Here is a 10,980-nt window from a genome sequence, read left to right as displayed (position 1 = left end):
GGGGCCACTCACCGCAGACACCTGGTGGGTACCATGCGGGCACTGTCCCCTTGGGTTGTGCGCTGCAGACACCCAGTGGGTACCACGCGGGCACTGTCCTGAGGGGCCACTCACCGCAGACACCCGATAGGTACTACGTGGGCACTGTCCTCCCTGGCCGCTTGCTGCACACAGTCCCATCTCTATTCACAGGCATAAGCTCTTTATCTAGAGGCACAAATGCATTCTGTGCTGCAGAACAGACGCTGGAAAATCCGATGGGCCAGACTCCTTCCTGCCAATGTCAGCGGAGTCATGCCCAGGGCAATATGTCTGTCGGCTGCTCAGAAGTCAGGGCACTTGGCAACAAGACTTTGCTCTGCGGAGGTCTGGGCTGGTTAGACCCCATCTCCCCCCGGCCCCTCTGCCGCGGAGGTAAGCACTGTCTATAAAAAGCTCATTGACTGGGAGGTTCCCTGGGAGTTCGGTAGGGGGTTCAGCCAAGGCCCAGCACGAGCACGGACACTCACTCAGCCCCGTGCTGTATTGATGCGTGACTCACGGCTCACAGCACTGCTCGCCCGGCCCTTCCACTTGCCCGCCCAGCATCTTCGCACGCACTGGAAAGGCAGAGCTGTGGCGCTGCGGAGCCCCCCAGACAGGGCTAGAGAGTCATGCATAGGGAAGTTATTTACCCCTTCACATCACACGTGAAGCCATTAACAGGCAGCGGGTTGGCCAAAGGCAGCACTTCACACAGCGCACAGTCCGCCTGGGGGACTCGCTGCCAGGGGGTGTTGTGGAGGCCAAAAGTACAACTGGGTTAAAAAAAGAACTAGATAAGTTCCTGGAGGACAGGTCCATCAATGGCCATTAGCCAGGAGGGGCAGGGACACAGCCCCATGCGCTGGGTGTCCCTAGCCTCGGACTGACAGAAGCTGGGAATGGACGACGGGATGGATCACTTGATGATTCCCTGTTAGGTTCACTCCCTCTGGGGCACCTGGCATGGACCATTGTCGGAAGACAGGACACTGGGCTGGATGGACCTTTGGTCTGGCCGCTCTTATGTTCTTACCAGCTCCATCCCTGCACCCTAACCAAGGGCAGGTGAGGCTTCATTAAAGGGACCAAGGAGCCCAACCTTGAACTCCTCAGCAAGTCGTGCCGGCGAGGTCTGTAAAGGAAACTGGACAAACGGTGCAAAGTCCGTCCTGCGAAGCACCCACAGGCCTCACCATTTGGGCACCAGCCTCACTTTTGAATCCACAGCTCGTGAGCCTTCATCCCAGCCCGGCTGGCTCAGCAGGAAGAAATGTCTTGCCCCCGGACGAGTGGAGAGAGAAGAGCTTTGGATTAGCCCAGCACTGAAGTGCAGCAGCCTCAGGACAAAGCAAGAAAAGCCTCTCCTGGACAGAGGCCCCTGGCAGGGGCAGAAAGGTTTGCGTTGTAGTTGTGAGCAGCAGAAAAATGAGCTGGACCGGAGGGGGCCACAGTGGTGGAGCCCTGAGCCTGCTTCTTACCCCCAGGCGTGGCGCACGGAAGGGGGGTAAGTGTGATGCGTGGGTCCCCCAGATCCGTTCTGACCTCGGGGCCAAGCACTGTCTCCACGAATGGAAATCCCCTTGGGATGCTAGGAAAGGCACAGCAGAGACCAGAGTCCTGAGTCCAGACAGCAGCTGCAGGGTACTAGAGAAGGCCCTGGAGAACCCGGCCAGGGACCCTGGGACGTCAAGGGAATGGAGAATACGCAGCACCGGATGTGGATAGCAGCGATAGATGCTGCTGGCTCCTGGAGACCGTGGTGCTGATGTCAGGTGCCAGCAGTAGGAATTGGGGGGAAGAGACAGTCCTAGGGGGCCAGGCCAGAAGGGACTAGCTGATCATCCGACTGTGGGCACAAGACAGGTTAGAGAACTTCCAGGGACTCCAGGCTCAAGCCGAATAATGCCTGGCTGAACTAATGGGGAAAGACGTCCAACCTCGATTTCAGGTCTCCAGCGGACAGACCCAGCTCACTCGCTCCAGGGGCTCATTTCTCTCCCCGTTACAAGTTGGTGCCTTATTTCCCTCGTGTTCTGCCTTTAGCCCATTGGGGTCTGACACCTTCTCCCCATGCCGGCACTTACAGCCCACGAGCCCGTCACCTCTTCACGGCCTCTGCTGCTCGAACCAGACTCGGGGCAGGCCTGCGCTCTGGGTACCAGCGGGGGAAGCTGCAGGGAGGCCAGGCCAGGCCCCAGCCGCAGGAATTTGCCAGAAAGCAGCTGCCCGTTCCCCTGCGCCCAGATCGCGGGTTCCTTCTACCGCTCAGCAAGTCACGAACCGAAACAGCTCCAGGTGATGAGTTTGAAGCCCTCCCCCACCCAGAGCCAGCCCTAACCGCAGGGCCTGACCTTTAGCCTCCTCCTCCTCCTCACCCTCTAACTTGCTGTCCTCGTGGTTGCCAGGGGAGCCCCCAGGCCTTCGGCAGGGCGTGATCCAGCCCCCATGACAAGAGCAGGGCAGAGATGGGATCTCTCGCCCCAGGGGTCGGTCTGAGCTTCCAAGTGCAGTGCAGGCCACGTGGGGAGCCCGCCCCCAGCCCAAACGCCCTTCCCCCAAAGAAGGGACCCGATCCTGGAGGCCCCTGGCCTCAAGGCGGGAGAGGACGTAGTGGCACCAGCCATGGGTTTGGTTAGGGCTCAATAGCGCCCTGCCTTCAGCTCTGAGACCAGGGTCCTCACACACAAACCGTGGCCAGGCTACTCCGCACTCAAGCCCCACTGCAGCTACCGCAGGGGTCCCCAACCCTTCTCAGTCCTGACCCATAGAATGGCTGGACAGCGGCCACCATCCCCCACCATCCATCCTGTTCCCGGCTGGCTCTGAGTGCCGCACGTAGCAAGTCTGCTGCCCTGCGTCTCTCCCTCCAGCCAGACGACATGCTGCATTACCCGGGCAGAGAACGTGCTCCCGGAGTTAAGGCCTATGGCATGATGCATACGCGCCAGGGGGCAGAGTTAAGGTTACACACACAATCTGAATGCTGTCGTTTCCAGGAACATTATCAAGGCCCACCCCCGGGCCTCCCTCCCCAATACCAAGGGCAGCTTAAGGCCTAGCAGAGAAAGCGCACACAGGCTCTCTGCTGCCCTTCGTTTGCCAAACCCTTCCCCATCTAGAACGAGAGCTAGCAAAGGACGTCAAAGAAAATACTGGCCTGGCCCCCCGCCGCCCCTCACTTAGCTCTGCTATGGCTCCATTCCCACAGCCCATTGCTCCACTGCCCTCCAGCTACCTCTGCCCCTCAGCTCCTCTCCCCACCTCCCATGCTAGCCGCCAGGGAAGCTGGAGTCCTGCGCCTGCTCTCCAACGCCCCGGTGCACGGTGTGAGCACGCCAGCATGGTGCTCTTCCTGCTACAGCGCGCCAGGCAGGAGCTCCCATTCCACAGGGCCTTTCGCTGCTGTGTCCCTCCCAGGGCTGGGGATAAAGGCGAGTGTGTTTGGGCGGGGGAGGGACGTGGCCCAGCTGATTGTCATGTGCCTTTGGGTGCTTGTTGATGCCTGAAGCGGCAAATCTGCCAGAGAGGAATTGAAATATTATCCAGCTGCTGTTTCCAGGCCCAGTGGTGTCCGCCTCCTCCTCCTTCCCAACAGCCCTGTCTGGGCACGTGGAGGCTGGCAGGCTCCAGGCAGCCATGGTGCATGGCAGGACCGGCACGCAGGGGACCCCTGCTCTAGGCGCAGCTCTGCCGCTGACACACGGTATCAGCCTGGCTCAGTTTCCCCCTCTGAGATGGGGGGATGCTCCATCCATTAGGGGTTTGTGAAGTGCTTCGAGAGCCCCCGGCAGAAGGTGCCAGAGAGGCCAGCAAGTTACTGACAGAGGTGGAAGCCCATGGCAGTACTGAGCTCCTCAGAGCTCACAGCGTGGTTCTCCCCTGGCCGTCACCAGACCCAGCCATTCCCTTCCCAAGTACAGTTCTCATGCTGTCAACCCAGCTGCCAGGCGTCCCTTTGGTAGCTGTCCTGTGCCTGGAAGCATCTGAGGGCATCTTTGGAACAACATGGCTGCATGAGCCTTCATGGGCAGGAGGGGTTGGCTAGGCAGAGCTTGCCCTGTCCCTGCTGGGCGGGGGGGTTAGTAGTACTGTGAAGTAGAACAGGGGAAAGGAAGAGCCACCCCCATGCACTGTGAGGTGCCACCTACCAGCAGCACCTTGTCCAAAGCATTTTCACCCCGAGCTGCACCCGGTGGCCACTGGCCAACCCAACACGCCTGTCAAGGGGAGAGCAGCTCCCACAACACCTCCACTGGGGCATGGGCTGCAGAGAGAAGAGCCACTGTCCCCATCAGCCATCCAGGGCCATGGTAACACAGGAAAAGCTGAAGAGAGGAGTGGCAGACGGGATGGACTGCAGGGGCCCACAACCTGAGTCATGGCTGGTTTGGGCTTCCCATGAATGATGGGATTAATGATCTGGATATGGGATGGATTGCACCCTCAGCAAGTTCGCAGATGACACTAAACTGGGGGGAGAGGTAGATACGCGGGAGGATAGGGATAGGGTCCAGAGTGACCTAGACAAATTGGAGGATTGGACCAAAAGAAATCTGATGAGGTTCAACAAGGACAAGTGCAGGGTCCTGCACTTAGGAAGGAAGAATCCCATGCGCTGCTACAGGCTGGGGACTGACTGGCTAAGCAGCAGTTCTGCAGAAAAGGATCTGGGGATTATAGTGGACGAGAAGCTGGATATGAGTCAGCAGTGTGCCCTCATTGTCAATAAGGCCAACAGCATATTGGGCTGTATTAGTAGGAGCAATGCCAGCAGATCGAGGGAAGTGATTATTCCCCTCTATTCGACACTAGTGAGGCCACACCTGGAGTACTGTGTCCAGTTTTGGTCCCCCCATTACAGAATGGATGTGGACAAATAGAAGAGAGTCCAGCGGAGGGCAACGAAAATGATCAGGGGGCTGGGCCACATGACTTACAAGGAGAGGCTGAGGGAACTGGGGTTATTTACTCTGCAGAAGAGAAGAATGAGGGGGGATTTGATATTCTTGTGGAAGCCGTCGTCATCCACCGATTCCGCTGCAACTCTGCTTTCCTGCTGTCCTTCAGACGCCATACCACGGCAAGTATGGAGCCTGCTCAGCTCACCGCTGCTGTTGTGAGCATTGTAAATACCTCGCACATTATCCTGCAGTATGTGCAGAACCAGAACCTGCAAAAGCAGGCAAGGAGGTGACGACAGCACGATCACAATAGTGATGAGGACATGGACACAGACTTCTCTCAAAGCACGGGCCCTGGCAATTTGGACATCATGGTCGTGATGGGGTAGGTTCATGCTGTGGAACGCCGACTTTGGGCCTGGGAAACAAACACAGATGGTGGGACCGCATAGTGTTGCGGGTCTGGGATGATTTCCAGTGGCTACGAAACTTTCGCATGCGTAAGGGCACTTTCATGGAACTTTGTGACTTGCTTTCCCCTGCCCTGAAGCACAAGAATACCAAGATGAGAGCAGCCCTCACAGTTGAGAAGCGAGTGGCGATAGTCCTCTGGAAGCTTGCAACACCAGACAGCTACCGGTCAGTCGGAATCAATTTGGAGTGGGCAAATCTACTGTGGGGGCTGCTGTGATGCAAGTAGCCAAAGCAATCGCTGAGCTGCTGCTATCAAGGGTAGTGACTCTGGGAAATGTGCAGCTCATAGTGGATGGCTTTGCTGCAGTGGGATTCCCTAACTGTGGTGGGGCGATAGATGGAACCCATATCCCTATCTTGGGAGTGGAGCACCAAGGCAGCCAGTACATAAACCGCAAGGGGTACTTTTCAATGGTGCTGCAAGCACTGGTGGATCACAAGGGACGTTTCACCGACATCAACGTGGGAGGGCTGGGAAAGGTACATGACGCTCACATCTTCAGGAACTCTGGTCTGTTTGAACAGCTGCAGGAAGGGACTTACTTCCCAGACCAGAAAATAACTGTTGGGGACATTGAAATGTCTATAGTTATCCTTGGGGACCCAGTCTACCCCTTAATGCCATGGCTCATGAAGCCGTACACAGGCACCCTGGACAGCAGTAAGGAGCTGTTCAACTATAGGCTGAGCAAGTGCAGAATGGTGGTAGAATGTGCATGTGGACATTTAAAAGCGCGCTGGCGCAGTTTACTGACTTGGTTAGACCTCAGCGAAACCAATATTCCAATTGTTATTGCCACTTGCTGTGTGCGCCACAATCTCTGTGAGAGTAAGGGGGAGACGTTTATGGCGGGGTGGCAGGTTGAGACAAATCGCCTGGCCGCTGATTATGCACAGCCAGACACCAGGGCAGATAGAAGAGCACAGCAGGGCGTGCTGCGCATCAGAAAAGCTTTGAAAACCAGTTTCATGACTGGCCAGGCTACGGTGTGACAGTTCTGTTTGTTTCTCCTTGATGAAAACCCGCTCCCTTAGTTCACTCTACTTCCCTGTAAGCCAACTGCCCTCCCCCCTTCAATCGCCTCTTGCAGAGGCAATAAAATCATTATTGCTTCAAAATCATGCATTCTTTATTAATTCATCACACAAATAGGGGGATAACTGCCAAGGTAGCCTGGGAGGGTGGGTGAGGAGGGAAGCACCGGATGGGGTGGTGGAGGAGGGACGGACAAGGCCACACTGCACTTCAAAACTTATTGAATGCCAGCCTTCTGTTGCTTGGGCAGTCCTCTGGGGTGGAGTGGTTGGGTACCTGGAGCCCTCCCCCCTCCTCACCCCGCGTTCATGGGCGTCTGGGTGAGGAGGCTATGGAACTTGGGGAGGAGGGCAAGCGGTTACACAGGGGCTGCAGAAGCGGTCTGTGCTCTTGCTGCATTTCCTGCAGCTCCTCCAGATGCCGGAGCATATTGGTTTGATCCCTCAGTAGCCTCAGCATTGCATCCTGCCTGCTCTCATCGCGCTCATTCCTCCTGTCCTTGCGTTCATCTTCTGCTTTCCTGGACTCTGACATTGTTTGCCTCCATGCATTCTGCTGAGCTCTTTCAGTGCGGGAGGACTGCATGAGCTCAGAGAACATTTCATCACAAGTGCGTTTTTTTCACCTTCTTATCTGCGCTAGCCTCTGGGACGGAGATGATAGGGGGAGCGTTGAAACATTTGCAGCTGTGGGAGGAAAAAAAGGGAGAGTATTCTTTAAAAAGACATTTTAGAGAACAATGGGTAGACTCTTTCACGGTGAACCAAGCTGTTAACATTACATAGCACATGTGCTTTCGGTATAAGGTCGCATTTTGCCTCTTATATTGAGGGCCTGCTGGTTTGGTGTGCGAGATCACACACGCAGGTCCAGGCAACAGAATTCGGCTTGCAGGCAGCCATGGTAAGCCACAGTCTTTTGGCTTCTTCAACCTTCATAACATGTGGGAATGGTTTCAAACAGCAACGCCCTCCTTTCCCATACCAAGCACCCGTTGGGTTGGCCATTTAAAAGGAGGGGCTGTCCTGGCCGCGAATGCATCCCAAGTCTTCAGGGCAAATTAATCATTAAACACGCTTGCTTTTAAACCATGCATTATATTTACAAAGGTACACTCACCAGAGGTGCCTTCTCTGGCTTCATGGTCCGTGAGCCCGGGTTGGGAGGGTATTGGCTCCAAGGTGATAAACAGTTCCTGGCGGTCAGAGAGAATGGTTTCTCCGCTTGCGTGCTGTGCGCTATCCTCCTTCTCATCTTCCTCATCCCCAAAATCCTCATCCCTGTTGCATGAGACTCCCCCCTTGCAGGTGTCCATGGACAGGGTGGGGTAGTGGTGGGGGCCCCCCCTAGAATTGCATGCAGCTCATCATAGAAGCGGCATGTTTGAGGCTCCGACCCGGAGCGGCCGTTTGCCTCTTTGGAAGGCTTGCCTGAGCTTCTTGATTTTCACGCGGCACTGCTGCTAGTCCTTGTTGTAGCCTCTGTCCATAGTGGCCTTAGAGATTTTTTCAAATATTTTGTCTTTTGGAACAGAGTTCTGATAGCACGGATTCCTCTCCCCATACAGCGATCAGATCCAGTACCTCCCATTCGGTCCATGCTGGAGCTCTTTTGCGATTCTAGGACTGCATGGTCACCTGTGCTGATCAGTTCGCCACGCTGGCCAAACAGGAAATGAAATTCAAAGTTCCTGGGGCTTTTCCTGTCTACCTGGCCAGTGCATCTGAGTTGAGAGTGCTGTCCAGAGCGGTCACAATGGAGCACTCTGGGATAGCTCCCGGAGGCCAATACCATCGAATTGCATCCACACTACCCCAAATTTGACCTGGTGATGTTGATTTCAGCGCTAATCTCCTCGTAGGGGAGGAGTACAGAAATAGATTTTAAGAGCCCTTTAAGTTGACAAAAATGGCTTCGTCGTGTGGACGGGTCCAGGGTTAAATTGATCTAACGCTGCTAAATTCGACCTACACTCATAGTGTAGATGAGGCGCTAGAGAGGTGGTGGAATCTCCATCCTTAGAGGTTTTTAAGGCCTGGCTTGACAAAGCCCTGGCTGGGATGATTTAGTTGGGGATTGGTCCTGCCTTGAGCAGGGGGTTGGACTAGATGACCTGAGGGCCCTTCCAACCCTGATATTCTATGATTCTATAGGGCCAGCCAGGGAGAGGCAGGGAAATGGAGAAGGAACTGAAGCTAAGGGAGAAGTACATTCCCCTCCCACTGGCTGCAGCTCTCTGGACTCTAGCCAGCGCGGTGATACGCTGCAATAATATCTTCAGCTTTATCAATGGGGCCTTTGAGAGCGCGGCTATAAATGGCCTCAGTCTGCTACTTCAAAGTGTGACCGGAACAACTCTGCAGCTACAGCATCTGCTGCGAGACGGGGGGGCAGCGCGCGGCTTTGGGCTCCCAGCAAGAGCCACTTGTGAGTACAAGACCTCCTGCTCTGCCTTGCCGTGCTACACATAGCCCCAGGGAACACTTCCCAGCACGGGCGCTTTGCTGGAGCCAAGCGGGGGCCCCTGGAAAAGAATCAGGAAATGGGGCCAAACCCAAGTGTGTGCAGGAAGGGGTTCCACAAGCCCCCAGAGGGGGGGGGGGGGGATAAGGGGCCTTTCCCTTCTCTAACTAGGCAATTATGGGCCTCCACCACCAGCAAAGCCGGTTGAGCTGAGCAGCACAGTGTGAACCCTGCGTCATCTCCACCCCTGAGGAAAGCAAGTCCACATCCCCTGTAGCCTATAAGTGGCATTTGGATACAGAGGAGCATGGGAAATGGAGCGTGTTAGAGTGAGCAGGAGTTCGAGATAAGATGGAGAACTGAAGTTAGCAAGGCGAGGAGCAGGTTATAACTGATTCTAGCAAGTTTTCAATGTGTGAGAGAGAATTTGGGAAGTTTGACTAAGAGGCTCTGTCTCGGGAGCAGGGGAAGGACACTGGGGTGGCTGTTATTTAAATAGCACAGAACGTCAAGAGCCAATGAAGAGGTGGGAATAGGTCAGTTTAAGCTTAGTTTGTATTAGAATGGCTATAAAAGGCTGCCTTGGGGCAGGCCCTAGGACTGTAGCAGTGCCTTTGGTGGGACAGGCTCCAGAGGTTGTACTTCATTCTGGTGCCTGCCGGCCCATCGATACACCATTCCGTCTTGGACGGTGAGCATAACGGGGGAACCCATGTAAATGGTCGTGGGACGCCTGATTGCCCAACCAATCGTTTCTCTCACATAAAAGTTGGTTCTGTCATTCCAAGGGCCATCCAGGGTCCTCGACTAAATCGAAGTGCCTGGAACTGACCTAGGGGTGCACGGCTGAGAACTACGTTTGGTTCATTGCATCCTTAGCTTTAATGATTTAAAGCCAAGGGCCTGGGCTGTGCCGTAGGACTCCGTCTCCCTTAGCATGACCCTTCCTCCAAGGGCCCTCGGGAGACGCAGGGGGGAGCAGGTGGAGGCACTGAGAGTGTAGGCGAACGCGTAGCTGCTGCAGTCCGGATGGAGGCTAAGCCCCAGCACTTGTCTCAGGCCAGACCCTTTGCATGGCTCCCGGCAGGACAGGAGTTAAACGCCGCAGAGCTAACTTTGTTACAGCGGAATTTTAATTCCCTCTGCCCCACTCAAAAGCTCAGCGGCTGCTCACATGAGTCTGATTAGCGGGATGCTGGCTGTGGCCCCAGCTTGCTCTGCACTCCCCAAGGCACTGGGTGCGAAGCAGCACGAAGATGAAAGCAGAGCAAGGGGACAGGGAAGGCTTCTCTTCCTTTCCCCCAGGCTCAGATGGCCACGTTTGGGCATCCTGCATCTCTCCCCTTGTGGGGCAGTGTAGGATTCCTCCCTGCACTCCATTCCACAGGGCTGTGCCCTGACCCACTTTAGAGTCACGCACGGGAGCTAAAGGACAGGATGAAACGCAGGCCCCCTTCCTCCCAAGCCATGTGAGGCTCTAGTGCCGCTCTCCCGGAGGCAGGCAGCACGCACGGCCACCATGGCTATGCCGCCGGGAGAGTGGCACTAGAGCCGTCCTGCTGCCCCAGGGCCGTCCCCAGATGGGCGAAGGATCTGGACTGGCTCCCAGCAATGCCGTGAGGCCCTGCTCTGCGAGACTGAGCTCTATGAGCTGGCGTCCCAGCAGCAGCCGTGCTGACACCTCTGGCTGCAAAGGCAGCGACTCTCTGCCCTGCCGACGCAGTAGCCTGGAGCAGCGCGGTGCAGCTGGCTCTTCCTCACACAGTGCCCACCAGGGGGGCAGAAAACACAGGGGCAGAGAGAGGCAGCGTGGGGCCAGTCGTTGCCCTGAGCACTTGCCAGCTGCGGAAGAGGGCGGCAGCAATGGAGGGTCCTGAGGATCTTACCCGGCAAGGCCTGTGTGTGGCATGGAAGGCAGGCAGGAGGGAGGGGACAACAGCTTGGCTGCTAGTGCTGCATTAGACTCAGTGCGGTTTCGACTCGGCGTTCGCCCCTGCAAAGCAGCGGCCCGAGAGGACTCCAGCTCCAGCAGGCTGGAAGTTATGGAGAGACTAAAAAGGGCTTTTTAAATCCAGGACAAAC

The sequence above is a fragment of the Terrapene carolina genome, unplaced genomic scaffold (assembly GCF_002925995.2).
Source record: "Terrapene carolina triunguis isolate 2854851 unplaced genomic scaffold, T_m_triunguis-2.0 Scaffold33891, whole genome shotgun sequence".
NCBI classification, from domain to species: Eukaryota; Metazoa; Chordata; order Testudines; family Emydidae; genus Terrapene; species Terrapene triunguis.
Note: the sequence above shows the minus strand (reverse complement) of the source record.